Here is a 16,480-nt window from a genome sequence, read left to right as displayed (position 1 = left end):
GAGTCAACTTGGTATTTGTTAGTATTCTGAAATAAGAGAGTCTTTATAACGTACGCAGCCTAGAAACGTGACCCCCAGGAGGCTGCAGCCTTCCGATTGAGAAACGATCCACGTGAGACTTCCAAAGCGCCTATCCATCTGGCCTGGCTGACTGCTGGCAATAGAGCCTCTTTAAAACAACTGCTGGCAGCGGTGGGATTCGAACCCACGCCCCCGGAGAGACTGGAGCCTAAATCCAGCGCCTTGGACCGCTCGGCCACGCTACCCTTTGGAGAAAGCTCTCTGGTGAGTTTCGGGGAGGTGCAGCTCCACGGACAGCCTCAGTTGATTTCGAGGACCTCGTTGGCGGGAGAGAATCGTCTTTAAGGTCCTGCTGTGCTGAGTCATACTCCTGGAGTTCCCAAATCCTACAGAGTTCTATCGTTTCGAAAGTACATCTGACACAACAAATGAAGCCATGGGGTTTGCTTGAAATCAAAAATTAGGTGAGATTCCCAAAGCTCCCACAGAAATCTAAAGGAAGCGCTTCTGACAAACCAATTAACACGTGGGATGTTCTTGCATGCCAAAACCACTTTATTTTCCAGATTATCTTACAGAAATCTGATACAGTGCCCGACTGCTGGCAATTGAGCCTCTTTAAAATTGCTCCTGGCAGCGGTGGGATTCGAACCCACGCCTCCGAAGAGACTGGAGCCTTAATCCAGCGCCTTAGATCGCTCGGCCACGCTACCACTTAAAGGGGTTGCTTTTGTTGTCCAGAGCTCGCATATGCAGGCTGCATCGAGCATCAAGCCAGCTTCATTCAAGTTAACTGAACATTACATTCACAAGTCACAGCGCCTTAGACCAGGGGTTTTCAAACCTGTCCTGGAAGACCACTAGTACTGCACAATTTGCATGTCTCCCTATCGTTTAGAAAGTACATCTGACACAACAAATGAAGCCATGGGGTTTGCTTGAAATCAAAAATTAGGTGAGATTCCCAAAGCTCCCACAGAAATCTAAAGGAAGCGCTTCTGACAAACCAATTAACACGTGGGATGTTCTTGCATGCCAAAACCACTTTATTTTCCAGATTATCTTACAGAAATCTGATACAGTGCCCGACTGCTGGCAAATGAGCCTCTTTAAAATTGCTCCTGGCAGCGGTGGGATTCGAACCCACGCCTCCGAAGAGACTGGAGCCTTAATCCAGCGCCTTAGACCGCTCGGCCACGCTACCACTTAAAGGGGTTGCTTTCGTTGTCCAGAGCTCGCATATGCAGGCTGCATCGAGCATCAAGCCAGCTTCATTCAAGTTAACTGAACATTACATTCACAAGTCACAGCGCCTTAGACCAGGGGTTTTCAAACCTGTCCTGGAGGACCACTAGTACTGCACAATTTGCATGTCTCCCTATCGTTTAGAAAGTACATCTGACACAACAAATGAAGCCATGGGGTTTGCTTGAAATCAAAAATTAGGTGAGATTCCCAAAGATCCCACAGAAATCTAAAGGAAGCGCTTCTGACAAACCAATTAACACGTGGGATGTTCTTGCATGCCAAAACCACTTTATTTTCCAGATTATCTTACAGAAATCTGATACAGTGCCCGACTGCTGGCAATTGAGCCTCTTTAAAATTGCTCCTGGCAGCGGTGGGATTCGAACCCACGCCTCCGAAGAGACTGGAGCCTTAATCCAGCGCCTTAGACCGCTCGGCCACGCTACCACTTAAAGGGGTTGCTTTTGTTGTCCAGAGCTCGCATATGCAGGCTGCATCGAGCATCAAGCCAGCTTCATTCAAGTTAGCTGAACATTACATTCACAAGTCACAGCGCCTTAGACCAGGTGTTTTCAAACCTGTCCTGGAAGACCACTAGTACTGCACAATTTGCATGTCTCCCTATCGTTTAGAAAGTACATCTGACACAACAAATGAAGCCATGGGGTTTGCTTGAAATCAAAAATTAGGTGAGATTCCCAAAGCTCCCACAGAAATCTAAAGGAAGCGCTTCTGACAAACCAATTAACACGTGGGATGTTCTTGCATGCCAAAACCACTTTATTTTCCAGATTATCTTACAGAAATCTGATACAGTGCCCGACTGCTGGCAATTGAGCCTCTTTAAAATTGCTCCTGGCAGCGGTGGGATTCGAACCCACGCCTCCGAAGAGACTGGAGCCTTAATCCAGCGCCTTAGACCGCTCGGCCACGCTACCACTTAAAGGGGTTGCTTTTGTTGTCCAGAGCTCGCATATGCAGGCTGCATCGAGCATCAAGCCAGCTTCATTCAAGTTAGCTGAACATTACATTCACAAGTCACAGCGCCTTAGACCAGGTGTTTTCAAACCTGTCCTGGAAGACCACTAGTACTGCACAATTTGCATGTCTCCCTATCGTTTAGAAAGTACATCTGACACAACAAATGAAGCCATGGGGTTTGCTTGAAATCAAAAATTAGGTGAGATTCCCAAAGCTCCCACAGAAATCTAAAGGAAGCGCTTCTGACAAACCAATTAACACGTGGGATGTTCTTGCATGCCAAAACCACTTTATTTTCCAGATTATCTTACAGAAATCTGATACAGTGCCCGACTGCTGGCAATTGAGCCTCTTTAAAATTGCTCCTGGCAGCGGTGGGATTCGAACCCACGCCTCCGAAGAGACTGGAGCCTTAATCCAGCGCCTTAGACCGCTCGGCCACGCTACCACTTAAAGGGGTTGCTTTCGTTGTCCAGAGCTCGCATATGCAGGCTGCATCGAGCATCAAGTCAGCTTCATTCAAGTTAACTGAACATTACATTCACAAGTCACAGCGCCTTAGACCAGGGGTTTTCAAACCTGTCCTGGAGGACCACTAGTACTGCACAATTTGCATGTCTCCCTATCGTTTAGAAAGTACATCTGACACAACAAATGAAGCCATGGGGTTTGCTTGAAATCAAAAATTAGGTGAGATTCCCAAAGCTCCCACAGAAATCTAAAGGAAGCGCTTCTGACAAACCAATTAACACGTGGGATGTTCTTGCATGCCAAAACCACTTTATTTTCCAGATTATCTTACAGAAATCTGATACAGTGCCCGACTGCTGGCAATTGAACCTCTTTAAAATTGCTCCTGGCAGCGGTGGGATTCGAACCCACGCCTCCGAAGAGACTGGAGCCTTAATCCAGCGCCTTAGACCGCTCGGCCACGCTACCACTTAAAGGGGTTGCTTTTGTTGTCCAGAGCGCGCATATGCAGGCTGCATCGAGCATCAAGCCAGCTTCATTCAAGTTAACTGAACATTACATTCACAAGTCACAGCGCCTTAGACCAGGGGTTTTCAAACCTGTCCTGGAAGACCACTAGTACTGCACAATTTGCATGTCTCCCTATCGTTTAGAAAGTACATCTGACACAACAAATGAAGCCATGGGGTTTGCTTGAAATCAAAAATTAGGTGAGATTCCCAAAGCTCCCACAGAAATCTAAAGGAAGCGCTTCTGACAAACCAATTAACACGTGGGATGTTCTTGCATGCCAAAACCACTTTATTTTCCAGATTATCTTACAGAAATCTGATACAGTGCCCGACTGCTGGCAATTGAGCCTCTTTAAAATTGATCCTGGCAGCGGTGGGATTCGAACCCATGCCTCCGAAGAGACTGGAGCCTTAATCCAGCGCCTTAGACCGCTCGGCCACGCTACCACTTAAAGGGGTTGCTTTCATTGTCCAGAGCTCGCATATGCAGGCTGCATCGAGCATCAAGCCAGCTTCATTCAAGTTAACTGAACATTACATTCACAAGTCACAGCGCCTTAGACCAGGGGTTTTCAAACCTGTCCTGGAGGACCACTAGTACTGCACAATTTGCATGTCTCCCTATCGTTTCGAAAGTACATCTGACACAACAAATGAAGCCATGGGGTTTGCTTGAAATCAAAAATTAGGTGAGATTCCCAAAGCTCCCACAGAAATCTAAAGGAAGCGCTTCTGACAAACCAATTAACACGTGGGATGTTCTTGCATGCCAAAACCACTTTATTTTCCAGATTATCTTACAGAAATCTGATACAGTGCCTGACTGCTGGCAATTGAACCTCTTTAAAATTGCTCCTGGCAGCGGTGGGATTCGAACCCACGCCTCCGAAGAGACTGGAGCCTTAATCCAGCGCCTTAGACCGCTCGGCCACGCTACCACTTAAAGGGGTTGCTTTTGTTGTCCAGAGCGCGCATATGCAGGCTGCATCGAGCATCAAGCCAGCTTCATTCAAGTTAACTGAACATTACATTCACAAGTCACAGCGCCTTAGACCAGGGGTTTTCAAACCTGTCCTGGAGGACCACTAGTACTGCACAATTTGCATGTCTCCCTCATTAGACACACCTGGTTTAAATGTTCAACTCATTAGTAGAGACTGCAAGACCTGAACTGGGTGTCTAAGGTAACTGAATGAGGTGTGTCACAAAAGGGAAACATGCAAAATGTGCAGTACTAGTGGTCCTCCAGGACAGGTTTGAAAACCCCTGCCTTAGACCGCACGGCCACGCTACCACTTAAAGGGGTTGCTTTGGTTGTCCGGAGCTCACATATGCGGCTGCATCGAGCATCAAGGCAGCTTCATTCAAGTTAACTGAACATTACATTCGCAAGTCACAAGCATATTACAGCAATTTACGATTAACTAAGAATAAGAGTCAACTTGGTATTTGGTAGTATTCTGAAATAAGAGAGTCTTTATAACGTACGCAGCCTAGAAACGTGACCCACAGGAGGCTGCAGCCTTCCGATTGAGAAACGATCAACGTGAGACTTCCAAAGCGCCTATCCCTCTGGCCTGGCTGACTGCTGGCAATAGAGCCTCTTTAAAACAACTGCTGGCAGCGGTGGGATTCGAACCCACGCCCCCGGAGAGACTGGAGCCTAAATCCAGCGCCTTGGACCGCTCGGCCACGCTACCCTTTGGAGAAAGCTCTCTGGTGAGTTTCGGGGAGGTGCAGCTCCACGGACAGCCTCAGTTGATTTCGAGGACCTCGTTGGCGGGAGAGAATCGTCTTTAAGGTCCTGCTGTGCTGAGTCATACTCCTGGAGTTCCCAAATCCTACAGAGTTCTATCGTTTCGAAAGTACATCTGACACAACAAATGAAGCCATGGGGTTTGCTTGAAATCAAAAATTAGGTGAGATTCCCAAAGCTCCCACAGAAATCTAAAGGAAGCGCTTCTGACAAACCAATTAACACGTGGGATGTTCTTGCATGCCAAAACCACTTTATTTTCCAGATTATCTTACAGAAATCTGATACAGTGCCCGACTGCTGGCAATTGAGCCTCTTTAAAATTGCCCCTGGCAGCGGTGGGATTCGAACCCACGCCTCCGAAGAGACTGGAGCCTTAATCCAGCGCCTTAGACCGCTCGGCCACGCTACCACTTAAAGGGGTTGCTTTTGTTGTCCAGAGCGCGCATATGCAGGCTGCATCGAGCATCAAGCCAGCTTCATTCAAGTTAACTGAACATTACATTCACAAGTCACAGCGCCTTAGACCAGGGGTTTTCAAACCTGTCCTGGAGGACCAATAGTACTGCACAATTTGCATGTCTCCCTCATTAGACACACCTGGTTTAAATGTTCAACTCATTAGTAGAGACTGCAAGACCTGAACTGGGTGTCTAAGGTAACTGAATGAGGTGTGTCACAAAAGGGAAACATGCAAAATGTGCAGTACTAGTGGTCCTCCAGGACAGGTTTGAAAACCCCTGCCTTAGACCGCACGGCCACGCTACCACTTAAAGGGGTTGCTTTGGTTGTCCGGAGCTCACATATGCGGCTGCATCGAGCATCAAGGCAGCTTCATTCAAGTTAACTGAACATTACATTCGCAAGTCACAAGCATATTACAGCAATTTACGATTAACTAAGAATAAGAGTCAACTTGGTATTTGGTAGTATTCTGAAATAAGAGAGTCTTTATAACGTACACAGCCTAGAAACGTGACCCCCAGGAGGCTGCAGCCTTCCGATTGAGAAACGATCCACGTGAGACTTCCAAAGCGCCTATCCATCTGGCCTGGCTGACTGCTGGCAATAGAGCCTCTTTAAAACAACTGCTGGCAGCGGTGGGATTCGAACCCACGCCCCCGGAGAGACTGGAGCCTAAATCCAGCGCCTTGGACCGCTCGGCCACGCTACCCTTTGGAGAAAGCTCTCTGGTGAGTTTCGGGGAGGTGCAGCTCCACGGACAGCCTCAGTTGATTTCGAGGACCTCGTTGGCGGGAGAGAATCGTCTTTAAGGTCCTGCTGTGCTGAGTCATACTCCTGGAGTTCCCAAATCCTACAGAGTTCTATCGTTTCGAAAGTACATCTGACACAACAAATGAAGCCATGGGGTTTGCTTGAAATCAAAAATTAGGTGAGATTCCCAAAGCTCCCACAGAAATCTAAAGGAAGCGCTTCTGACAAACCAATTAACACGTGGGATGTTCTTGCATGCCAAAACCACTTTATTTTCCAGATTATCTTACAGAAATCTGATACAGTGCCCGACTGCTGGCAATTGAGCCTCTTTAAAATTGCTCCTGGCAGCGGTGGGATTCGAACCCACGCCTCCGAAGAGACTGGAGCCTTAATCCAGCGCCTTAGACCGCTCGGCCACGCTACCACTTAAAGGGGTTGCTTTTGTTGTCCAGAGCTCGCATATGCAGGCTGCATCGAGCATCAAGCCAGCTTCATTCAAGTTAACTGAACATTACATTCACAAGTCACAGCGCCTTAGACCAGGGGTTTTCAAACCTGTCCTGGAAGACCACTAGTACTGCACAATTTGCATGTCTCCCTATCGTTTAGAAAGTACATTTGACACAACAAATGAAGCCATGGGGTTTGCTTGAAATCAAAAATTAGGTGAGATTCCCAAAGCTCCCACAGAAATCTAAAGGAAGCGCTTCTGACAAACCAATTAACACGTGGGATGTTCTTGCATGCCAAAACCACTTTATTTTCCAGATTATCTTACAGAAATCTGATACAGTGCCCGACTGCTGGCAATTGAGCCTCTTTAAAATTGCTCCTGGCAGCGGTGGGATTCGAACCCACGCCTCCGAAGAGACTGGAGCCTTAATCCAGCGCCTTAGACCGCTCGGCCACGCTACCACTTAAAGGGGTTGCTTTCGTTGTCCAGAGCTCGCATATGCAGGCTGCATCGAGCATCAAGCCAGCTTCATTCAAGTTAACTGAACATTACATTCACAAGTCACAGCGCCTTAGACCAGGGGTTTTCAAACCTGTCCTGGAGGACCACTAGTACTGCACAATTTGCATGTCTCCCTATCGTTTAGAAAGTACATCTGACACAACAAATGAAGCCATGGGGTTTGCTTGAAATCAAAAATTAGGTGAGATTCCCAAAGCTCCCACAGAAATCTAAAGGAAGCGCTTCTGACAAACCAATTAACACGTGGGATGTTCTTGCATGCCAAAACCACTTTATTTTCCAGATTATCTTACAGAAATCTGATACAGTGCCCGACTGCTGGCAATTGAACCTCTTTAAAATTGCTCCTGGCAGCGGTGGGATTCGAACCCACGCCTCCGAAGAGACTGGAGCCTTAATCCAGCGCCTTAGACCGCTGGGCCACGCTACCACTTAAAGTGGTTGCTTTTGTTGTCCAGAGCACGCATATGCAGGCTGCATCGAGCATCAAGCCAGCTTCATTCAAGTTAACTGAACATTACATTCACAAGTCACAGCGCCTTAGACCAGGGGTTTTCAAACCTGTCCTGGAGGACCACTAGTACTGCACAATTTGCATGTCTCCCTCATTAGACACACCTGGTTTAATCGTTCAACTCATTAGTAGAGACTGCAAGACCTGAACTGGGTGTCTAAGGTAACTGAATGAGGTGTGTCACAAAAGGGAAACATGCAAAATGTGCAGTACTAGTGGTCCTCCAGGACAGGTTTGAAAACCCCTGCCTTAGACCGCACGGCCACGCTACCACTTAAAGGGGTTGCTTTGGTTGTCCGGAGCTCACATATGCGGCTGCATCGAGCATCAAGGCAGCTTCATTCAAGTTAACTGAACATTACATTCGCAAGTCACAAGCATATTACAGCAATTTACGATTAACTAAGAATAAGAGTCAACTTGGTATTTGGTAGTATTCTGAAATAAGAGAGTCTTTATAACGTACGCAGCCTAGAAACGTGACCCACAGGAGGCTGCAGCCTTCCGATTGAGAAACGATCAACGTGAGACTTCCAAAGCGCCTATCCCTCTGGCCTGGCTGACTGCTGGCAATAGAGCCTCTTTAAAACAACTGCTGGCAGCGGTGGGATTCGAACCCACGCCCCCGGAGAGACTGGAGCCTAAATCCAGCGCCTTGGACCGCTCGGCCACGCTACCCTTTGGAGAAAGCTCTCTGGTGAGTTTCGGGGAGGTGCAGCTCCACGGACAGCCTCAGTTGATTTCGAGGACCTCGTTGGCGGGAGAGAATCGTCTTTAAGGTCCTGCTGTGCTGAGTCATACTCCTGGAGTTCCCAAATCCTACAGAGTTCTATTGTTTCGAAAGTACATCTGACACAACAAATGAAGCCATGGGGTTTGCTTGAAATCAAAAATTAGGTGAGATTCCCAAAGCTCCCACAGAAATCTAAAGGAAGCGCTTCTGACAAACCAATTAACACGTGGGATGTTCTTGCATGCCAAAACCACTTTATTTTCCAGATTATCTTACAGAAATCTGATACAGTGCCCGACTGCTGGCAATTGAGCCTCTTTAAAATTGCTCCTGGCAGCGGTGGGATTCGAACCCACGCCTCCGAAGAGACTGGAGCCTTAATCCAGCGCCTTAGACCGCTCGGCCACGCTACCACTTAAAGGGGTTGCTTTTGTTGTCCAGAGCTCGCATATGCAGGCTGCATCGAGCATCAAGCCAGCTTCATTCAAGTTAACTGAACATTACATTCACAAGTCACAGCGCCTTAGACCAGGGGTTTTCAAACCTGTCCTGGAGGACCACTAGTACTGCACAATTTGCATGTCTCCCTCATTAGACACACCTGGTTTAAATGTTCAACTCATTAGTAGAGACTGCAAGACCTGAACTGGGTGTCTAAGGTAACTGAATGAGGTGTGTCACAAAAGGAAAACATGCAAAATGTGCAGTACTAGTGGTCCTCCAGGACAGGTTTGAAAACCCCTGCCTTAGACCGCACGGCCACGCTACCACTTAAAGGGGTTGCTTTGGTTGTCCGGAGCTCACATATGCGGCTGCATCGAGCATCAAGGCAGCTTCATTCAAGTTAACTGAACATTACATTCGCAAGTCACAAGCATATTACAGCAATTTACGATTAACTAAGAATAAGAGTCAACTTGGTATTTGGTAGTATTCTGAAATAAGAGAGTCTTTATAACGTACGCAGCCTAGAAACGTGACCCCCAGGAGGCTGCAGCCTTCCGATTGAGAAACGATCCACGTGAGACTTCCAAAGCGCCTATCCATCTGGCCTGGCTGACTGCTGGCAATAGAGCCTCTTTAAAACAACTGCTGGCAGCGGTGGGATTCGAACCCACGCCCCCGGAGAGACTGGAGCCTAAATCCAGCGCCTTGGACCGCTCGGCCACGCTACCCTTTGGAGAAAGCTCTCTGGTGAGTTTCGGGGAGGTGCAGCTCCACGGACAGCCTCAGTTGATTTCGAGGACCTCGTTGGCGGGAGAGAATCGTCTTTAAGGTCCTGCTGTGCTGAGTCATACTCCTGGAGTTCCCAAATCCTACAGAGTTCTATCGTTTCGAAAGTACATCTGACACAACAAATGAAGCCATGGGGTTTGCTTGAAATCAAAAATTAGGTGAGATTCCCAAAGCTCCCACAGAAATCTAAAGGAAGCGCTTCTGACAAACCAATTAACACGTGGGATGTTCTTGCATGCCAAAACCACTTTATTTTCCAGATTATCTTACAGAAATCTGATACAGTGCCCGACTGCTGGCAATTGAGCCTCTTTAAAATTGATCCTGGCAGCGGTGGGATTCGAACCCACGCCTCCGAAGAGACTGGAGCCTTAATGCAGCGCCTTAGACCGCTCGGCCACGCTACCACTTAAAGGGGTTGCTTTCGTTGTCCAGAGCTCGCATATGCAGGCTGCATCGAGCATCAAGCCAGCTTCATTCAAGTTAACTGAACATTACATTCACAAGTCACAGCGCCTTAGACCAGGGGTTTTCAAACCTGTCCTGGAGGACCACTAGTACTGCACAATTTGCATGTCTCCCTATCGTTTAGAAAGTACATCTGACACAACAAATGAAGCCATGGGGTTTGCTTGAAATCAAAAATTAGGTGAGATTCCCAAAGCTCCCACAGAAATATAAAGGAAGCGCTTCTGACAAACCAATTAACACGTGGGATGTTCTTGCATGCCAAAACCACTTTATTTTCCAGATTATCTTACAGAAATCTGATACAGTGCCCGACTGCTGGCAATTGAACCTCTTTAAAATTGCTCCTGGCAGCGGTGGGATTCGAACCCACGCCTCCGAAGAGACTGGAGCCTTAGACCGCTCGGCCACGCTACCACTTAAAGGGGTTGCTTTTGTTGTCCAGAGCACGCATATGCAGGCTGCATCGAGCATCAAGCCAGCTTCATTCAAGTTAACTGAACATTACATTCACAAGTCACAGCGCCTTAGACCAGGGGTTTTCAAACCTGTCCTGGAGGACCAATAGTACTGCACAATTTGCATGTCTCCCTCATTAGACACACCTGGTTTAAATGTTCAACTCATTAGTAGAGACTGCAAGACCTGAACTGGGTGTCTAAGGTAACTGAATGAGGTGTGTCACAAAAGGGAAACATGCAAAATGTGCAGTACTAGTGGTCCTCCAGGACAGGTTTGAAAACCCCTGCCTTAGACCGCACGGCCACGCTACCACTTAAAGGGGTTGCTTTGGTTGTCCGGAGCTCACATATGCGGCTGCATCGAGCATCAAGGCAGCTTCATTCAAGTTAACTGAACATTACATTCGCAAGTCACAAGCATATTACAGCAATTTACGATTAACTAAGAATAAGAGTCAACTTGGTATTTGGTAGTATTCTGAAATAAGAGAGTCTTTATAACGTACGCAGCCTAGAAACGTGACCCCCAGGAGGCTGCAGCCTTCCGATTGAGAAACGATCCACGTGAGACTTCCAAAGCGCCTATCCATCTGGCCTGGCTGACTGCTGGCAATAGAGCCTCTTTAAAACAACTGCTGGCAGCGGTGGGATTCGAACCCACGCCCCCGGAGAGACTGGAGCCTAAATCCAGCGCCTTGGACCGCTCGGCCACGCTACCCTTTGGAGAAAGCTCTCTGGTGAGTTTCGGGGAGGTGCAGCTCCACGGACAGCCTCAGTTGATTTCGAGGACCTCGTTGGCGGGAGAGAATCGTCTTTAAGGTCCTGCTGTGCTGAGTCATACTCCTGGAGTTCCCAAATCCTACAGAGTTCTATCGTTTCGAAAGTACATCTGACACAACAAATGAAGCCATGGGGTTTGCTTGAAATCAAAAATTAGGTGAGATTCCCAAAGCTCCCACAGAAATCTAAAGGAAGCGCTTCTGACAAACCAATTAACACGTGGGATGTTCTTGCATGCCAAAACCACTTTATTTTCCAGATTATCTTACAGAAATCTGATACAGTGCCCGACTGCTGGCAATTGAGCCTCTTTAAAATTGCTCCTGGCAGCGGTGGGATTCGAACCCACGCCTCCGAAGAGACTGGAGCCTTAATCCAGCGCCTTAGACCGCTCGGCCACGCTACCACTTAAAGGGGTTGCTTTTGTTGTCCAGAGCTCGCATATGCAGGCTGCATCGAGCATCAAGCCAGCTTCATTCAAGTTAACTGAACATTACATTCACAAGTCACAGCGCCTTAGACCAGGGGTTTTCGGGCCTGTCCTGGAGGACCACTAGTACTGCACAATTTGCCTGTCTCCCTCATTAGACACACCTGGTTTAAATCTTCAACTCATAAGTAGAGACTGCAAGATCTGAAATGGGTGTATAAGGTAACTGAATGAGGTGTGTCACAAAAGGAAAACATGCAAAATGTGCAGTACTAGTGGTCCTCCAGGACAGGTTTGAAAACCCCTGCCTTAGACCGCACGGCCACGCTACCACTTAAAGGGGTTGCTTTGGTTGTCCGGAGCTCACATATGCGGCTGCATCGAGCATCAAGGCAGCTTCATTCAAGTTAACTGAACATTACATTCGCAAGTCACAAGCATATTACAGCAATTTACGATTAACTAAGAATAAGAGTCAACTTGGTATTTGGTAGTATTCTGAAATAAGAGAGTCTTTATAACGTACGCAGCCTAGAAACGTGACCCCCAGGAGGCTGCAGCCTTCCGATTGAGAAACGATCCACGTGAGACTTCCAAAGCGCCTATCCATCTGGCCTGGCTGACTGCTGGCAATAGAGCCTCTTTAAAACAACTGCTGGCAGCGGTGGGATTCGAACCCACGCCCCCGGAGAGACTGGAGCCTAAATGCAGCGCCTTGGACCGCTCGGCCACGCTACCCTTTGGAGAAAGCTCTCTGGTGAGTTTCGGGGAGGTGCAGCTCCACGGACAGCCTCAGTTGATTTCGAGGACCTCGTTGGCGGGAGAGAATCGTCTTTAAGGTCCTGCTGTGCTGAGTCATACTCCTGGAGTTCCCAAATCCTACAGAGTTCTATCGTTTCGAAAGTACATCTGACACAACAAATGAAGCCATGGGGTTTGCTTGAAATCAAAAATTAGGTGAGATTCCCAAAGCTCCCACAGAAATCTAAAGGAAGCGCTTCTGACAAACCAATTAACACGTGGGATGTTCTTGCATGCCAAAACCACTTTATTTTCCAGATTATCTTACAGAAATCTGATACAGTGCCCGACTGCTGGCAATTGAGCCTCTTTAAAATTGCTCCTGGCAGCGGTGGGATTCGAACCCACGCCTCCGAAGAGACTGGAGCCTTAATGCAGCGCCTTAGACCGCTCGGCCACGCTACCACTTAAAGGGGTTGCTTTCGTTGTCCAGAGCTCGCATATGCAGGCTGCATCGAGCATCAAGCCAGCTTCATTCAAGTTAACTGAACATTACATTCACAAGTCACAGCGCCTTAGACCAGGGGTTTTCAAACCTGTCCTGGAGGACCACTAGTACTGCACAATTTGCATGTCTCCCTATCGTTTAGAAAGTACATCTGACACAACAAATGAAGCCATGGGGTTTGCTTGAAATCAAAAATTAGGTGAGATTCCCAAAGCTCCCACAGAAATATAAAGGAAGCGCTTCTGACAAACCAATTAACACGTGGGATGTTCTTGCATGCCAAAACCACTTTATTTTCCAGATTATCTTACAGAAATCTGATACAGTGCCCGACTGCTGGCAATTGAACCTCTTTAAAATTGCTCCTGGCAGCGGTGGGATTCGAACCCACGCCTCCGAAGAGACTGGAGCCTTAGACCGCTCGGCCACGCTACCACTTAAAGGGGTTGCTTTTGTTGTCCAGAGCACGCATATGCAGGCTGCATCGAGCATCAAGCCAGCTTCATTCAAGTTAACTGAACATTACATTCACAAGTCACAGCGCCTTAGACCAGGGGTTTTCAAACCTGTCCTGGAGGACCAATAGTACTGCACAATTTGCATGTCTCCCTCATTAGACACACCTGGTTTAAATGTTCAACTCATTAGTAGAGACTGCAAGACCTGAACTGGGTGTCTAAGGTAACTGAATGAGGTGTGTCACAAAAGGGAAACATGCAAAATGTGCAGTACTAGTGGTCCTCCAGGACAGGTTTGAAAACCCTTGCCTTAGACCGCACGGCCACGCTACCACTTAAAGGGGTTGCTTTGGTTGTCCGGAGCTCACATATGCGGCTGCATCGAGCATCAAGGCAGCTTCATTCAAGTTAACTGAACATTACATTCGCAAGTCACAAGCATATTACAGCAATTTACGATTAACTAAGAATAAGAGTCAACTTGGTATTTGGTAGTATTCTGAAATAAGAGAGTCTTTATAACGTACGCAGCCTAGAAACGTGACCCCCAGGAGGCTGCAGCCTTCCGATTGAGAAACGATCCACGTGAGACTTCCAAAGCGCCTATCCATCTGGCCTGGCTGACTGCTGGCAATAGAGCCTCTTTAAAACAACTGCTGGCAGCGGTGGGATTCGAACCCACGCCCCCGGAGAGACTGGAGCCTAAATCCAGCGCCTTGGACCGCTCGGCCACGCTACCCTTTGGAGAAAGCTCTCTGGTGAGTTTCGGGGAGGTGCAGCTCCACGGACAGCCTCAGTTGATTTCGAGGACCTCGTTGGCGGGAGAGAATCGTCTTTAAGGTCCTGCTGTGCTGAGTCATACTCCTGGAGTTCCCAAATCCTACAGAGTTCTATCGTTTCGAAAGTACATCTGACACAACAAATGAAGCCATGGGGTTTGCTTGAAATCAAAAATTAGGTGAGATTCCCAAAGCTCCCACAGAAATCTAAAGGAAGCGCTTCTGACAAACCAATTAACACGTGGGATGTTCTTGCATGCCAAAACCACTTTATTTTCCAGATTATCTTACAGAAATCTGATACAGTGCCCGACTGCTGGCAATTGAGCCTCTTTAAAATTGCTCCTGGCAGCGGTGGGATTCGAACCCACGCCTCCGAAGAGACTGGAGCCTTAATCCAGCGCCTTAGACCGCTCGGCCACGCTACCACTTAAAGGGGTTGCTTTTGTTGTCCAGAGCTCGCATATGCAGGCTGCATCGAGCATCAAGCCAGCTTCATTCAAGTTAACTGAACATTACATTCACAAGTCACAGCGCCTTAGACCAGGGGTTTTCAAACCTGTCCTGGAGGACCACTAGTACTGCACAATTTGCATGTCTCCCTCATTAGACACACCTGGTTTAAATGTTCAACTCATTAGTAGAGACTGCAAGACCTGAACTGGGTGTCTAAGGTAACTGAATGAGGTGTGTCACAAAAGGAAAACATGCAAAATGTGCAGTACTAGTGGTCCTCCAGGACAGGTTTGAAAACCCCTGCCTTAGACCGCACGGCCACGCTACCACTTAAAGGGGTTGCTTTGGTTGTCCGGAGCTCACATATGCGGCTGCATCGAGCATCAAGGCAGCTTCATTCAAGTTAACTGAACATTACATTCGCAAGTCACAAGCATATTACAGCAATTTACGATTAACTAAGAATAAGAGTCAACTTGGTATTTGGTAGTATTCTGAAATAAGAGAGTCTTTATAACGTACGCAGCCTAGAAACGTGACCCCCAGGAGGCTGCAGCCTTCCGATTGAGAAACGATCCACGTGAGACTTCCAAAGCGCCTATCCATCTGGCCTGGCTGACTGCTGGCAATAGAGCCTCTTTAAAACAACTGCTGGCAGCGGTGGGATTCGAACCCACGCCCCCGGAGAGACTGGAGCCTAAATCCAGCGCCTTGGACCGCTCGGCCACGCTACCCTTTGGAGAAAGCTCTCTGGTGAGTTTCGGGGAGGTGCAGCTCCACGGACAGCCTCAGTTGATTTCGAGGACCTCGTTGGCGGGAGAGAATCGTCTTTAAGGTCCTGCTGTGCTGAGTCATACTCCTGGAGTTCCCAAATCCTACAGAGTTCTATCGTTTCGAAAGTACATCTGACACAACAAATGAAGCCATGGGGTTTGCTTGAAATCAAAAATTAGGTGAGATTCCCAAAGCTCCCACAGAAATCTAAAGGAAGCGCTTCTGACAAACCAATTAACACGTGGGATGTTCTTGCATGCCAAAACCACTTTATTTTCCAGATTATCTTACAGAAATCTGATACAGTGCCCGACTGCTGGCAATTGAGCCTCTTTAAAATTGCTCCTGGCAGCGGTGGGATTCGAACCCACGCCTCCGAAGAGACTGGAGCCTTAATGCAGCGCCTTAGACCGCTCGGCCACGCTACCACTTAAAGGGGTTGCTTTCGTTGTCCAGAGCTCGCATATGCAGGCTGCATCGAGCATCAAGCCAGCTTCATTCAAGTTAACTGAACATTACATTCACAAGTCACAGCGCCTTAGACCAGGGGTTTTCAAACCTGTCCTGGAGGACCACTAGTACTGCACAATTTGCATGTCTCCCTATCGTTTAGAAAGTACATCTGACACAACAAATGAAGCCATGGGGTTTGCTTGAAATCAAAAATTAGGTGAGATTCCCAAAGCTCCCACAGAAATATAAAGGAAGCGCTTCTGACAAACCAATTAACACGTGGGATGTTCTTGCATGCCAAAACCACTTTATTTTCCAGATTATCTTACAGAAATCTGATACAGTGCCCGACTGCTGGCAATTGAACCTCTTTAAAATTGCTCCTGGCAGCGGTGGGATTCGAACCCACGCCTCCGAAGAGACTGGAGCCTTAGACCGCTCGGCCACGCTACCACTTAAAGGGGTTGCTTTTGTTGTCCAGAGCACGCATATGCAGGCTGCATCGA

At 47.8% G+C, this 16,480-nt stretch overlaps 27 non-coding genes across 27 annotated transcripts; all 27 read right to left on the bottom strand.

Annotated features, from left to right (window-relative positions):
* Positions 1–184: 184 nt before the first annotated feature.
* On the bottom strand, positions 185–266 carry trnal-uag (transfer RNA leucine (anticodon UAG)). The gene has a single exon. It is a non-coding gene; the product is annotated as a tRNA-Leu (tRNA).
* Positions 267–652: 386 nt separating this feature from the next.
* Positions 653–734, bottom strand: trnal-aag (transfer RNA leucine (anticodon AAG)). The gene has a single exon. It is a non-coding gene; the product is annotated as a tRNA-Leu (tRNA).
* A 409-nt stretch (positions 735–1,143) lies between these two features.
* On the bottom strand, positions 1,144–1,225 carry trnal-aag (transfer RNA leucine (anticodon AAG)). Its single transcript has one exon. It is a non-coding gene; the product is annotated as a tRNA-Leu (tRNA).
* Positions 1,226–1,634: 409 nt separating this feature from the next.
* trnal-aag (transfer RNA leucine (anticodon AAG)) lies at positions 1,635–1,716 on the bottom strand. Its single transcript has one exon. It is a non-coding gene; the product is annotated as a tRNA-Leu (tRNA).
* Positions 1,717–2,125: 409 nt separating this feature from the next.
* On the bottom strand, positions 2,126–2,207 carry trnal-aag (transfer RNA leucine (anticodon AAG)). The gene has a single exon. It is a non-coding gene; the product is annotated as a tRNA-Leu (tRNA).
* Positions 2,208–2,616: 409 nt separating this feature from the next.
* Positions 2,617–2,698, bottom strand: trnal-aag (transfer RNA leucine (anticodon AAG)). Its single transcript has one exon. It is a non-coding gene; the product is annotated as a tRNA-Leu (tRNA).
* Positions 2,699–3,107: 409 nt separating this feature from the next.
* trnal-aag (transfer RNA leucine (anticodon AAG)) lies at positions 3,108–3,189 on the bottom strand. The gene has a single exon. It is a non-coding gene; the product is annotated as a tRNA-Leu (tRNA).
* Positions 3,190–3,598: 409 nt separating this feature from the next.
* Positions 3,599–3,680, bottom strand: trnal-aag (transfer RNA leucine (anticodon AAG)). Its single transcript has one exon. It is a non-coding gene; the product is annotated as a tRNA-Leu (tRNA).
* A 409-nt stretch (positions 3,681–4,089) lies between these two features.
* On the bottom strand, positions 4,090–4,171 carry trnal-aag (transfer RNA leucine (anticodon AAG)). Its single transcript has one exon. It is a non-coding gene; the product is annotated as a tRNA-Leu (tRNA).
* A 680-nt stretch (positions 4,172–4,851) lies between these two features.
* trnal-uag (transfer RNA leucine (anticodon UAG)) lies at positions 4,852–4,933 on the bottom strand. Its single transcript has one exon. It is a non-coding gene; the product is annotated as a tRNA-Leu (tRNA).
* A 386-nt stretch (positions 4,934–5,319) lies between these two features.
* On the bottom strand, positions 5,320–5,401 carry trnal-aag (transfer RNA leucine (anticodon AAG)). Its single transcript has one exon. It is a non-coding gene; the product is annotated as a tRNA-Leu (tRNA).
* A 680-nt stretch (positions 5,402–6,081) lies between these two features.
* Positions 6,082–6,163, bottom strand: trnal-uag (transfer RNA leucine (anticodon UAG)). Its single transcript has one exon. It is a non-coding gene; the product is annotated as a tRNA-Leu (tRNA).
* A 386-nt stretch (positions 6,164–6,549) lies between these two features.
* Positions 6,550–6,631, bottom strand: trnal-aag (transfer RNA leucine (anticodon AAG)). Its single transcript has one exon. It is a non-coding gene; the product is annotated as a tRNA-Leu (tRNA).
* Positions 6,632–7,040: 409 nt separating this feature from the next.
* On the bottom strand, positions 7,041–7,122 carry trnal-aag (transfer RNA leucine (anticodon AAG)). Its single transcript has one exon. It is a non-coding gene; the product is annotated as a tRNA-Leu (tRNA).
* A 409-nt stretch (positions 7,123–7,531) lies between these two features.
* Positions 7,532–7,613, bottom strand: trnal-aag (transfer RNA leucine (anticodon AAG)). The gene has a single exon. It is a non-coding gene; the product is annotated as a tRNA-Leu (tRNA).
* A 680-nt stretch (positions 7,614–8,293) lies between these two features.
* Positions 8,294–8,375, bottom strand: trnal-uag (transfer RNA leucine (anticodon UAG)). Its single transcript has one exon. It is a non-coding gene; the product is annotated as a tRNA-Leu (tRNA).
* Positions 8,376–8,761: 386 nt separating this feature from the next.
* Positions 8,762–8,843, bottom strand: trnal-aag (transfer RNA leucine (anticodon AAG)). The gene has a single exon. It is a non-coding gene; the product is annotated as a tRNA-Leu (tRNA).
* Positions 8,844–9,523: 680 nt separating this feature from the next.
* Positions 9,524–9,605, bottom strand: trnal-uag (transfer RNA leucine (anticodon UAG)). Its single transcript has one exon. It is a non-coding gene; the product is annotated as a tRNA-Leu (tRNA).
* A 386-nt stretch (positions 9,606–9,991) lies between these two features.
* On the bottom strand, positions 9,992–10,073 carry trnal-aag (transfer RNA leucine (anticodon AAG)). Its single transcript has one exon. It is a non-coding gene; the product is annotated as a tRNA-Leu (tRNA).
* Positions 10,074–11,231: 1,158 nt separating this feature from the next.
* Positions 11,232–11,313, bottom strand: trnal-uag (transfer RNA leucine (anticodon UAG)). The gene has a single exon. It is a non-coding gene; the product is annotated as a tRNA-Leu (tRNA).
* A 386-nt stretch (positions 11,314–11,699) lies between these two features.
* On the bottom strand, positions 11,700–11,781 carry trnal-aag (transfer RNA leucine (anticodon AAG)). The gene has a single exon. It is a non-coding gene; the product is annotated as a tRNA-Leu (tRNA).
* Positions 11,782–12,461: 680 nt separating this feature from the next.
* On the bottom strand, positions 12,462–12,543 carry trnal-uag (transfer RNA leucine (anticodon UAG)). The gene has a single exon. It is a non-coding gene; the product is annotated as a tRNA-Leu (tRNA).
* Positions 12,544–12,929: 386 nt separating this feature from the next.
* trnal-aag (transfer RNA leucine (anticodon AAG)) lies at positions 12,930–13,011 on the bottom strand. Its single transcript has one exon. It is a non-coding gene; the product is annotated as a tRNA-Leu (tRNA).
* A 1,158-nt stretch (positions 13,012–14,169) lies between these two features.
* trnal-uag (transfer RNA leucine (anticodon UAG)) lies at positions 14,170–14,251 on the bottom strand. The gene has a single exon. It is a non-coding gene; the product is annotated as a tRNA-Leu (tRNA).
* A 386-nt stretch (positions 14,252–14,637) lies between these two features.
* Positions 14,638–14,719, bottom strand: trnal-aag (transfer RNA leucine (anticodon AAG)). The gene has a single exon. It is a non-coding gene; the product is annotated as a tRNA-Leu (tRNA).
* A 680-nt stretch (positions 14,720–15,399) lies between these two features.
* trnal-uag (transfer RNA leucine (anticodon UAG)) lies at positions 15,400–15,481 on the bottom strand. Its single transcript has one exon. It is a non-coding gene; the product is annotated as a tRNA-Leu (tRNA).
* A 386-nt stretch (positions 15,482–15,867) lies between these two features.
* Positions 15,868–15,949, bottom strand: trnal-aag (transfer RNA leucine (anticodon AAG)). The gene has a single exon. It is a non-coding gene; the product is annotated as a tRNA-Leu (tRNA).
* Positions 15,950–16,480: the final 531 nt, after the last annotated feature.

This window comes from Misgurnus anguillicaudatus, chromosome 20 (assembly GCF_027580225.2).
Source record: "Misgurnus anguillicaudatus chromosome 20, ASM2758022v2, whole genome shotgun sequence".
Taxonomy (NCBI): Eukaryota; Metazoa; Chordata; class Actinopteri; order Cypriniformes; family Cobitidae; genus Misgurnus; species Misgurnus anguillicaudatus.
Note: the sequence above shows the minus strand (reverse complement) of the source record. Positions and strands in the feature narration are given on the sequence as shown.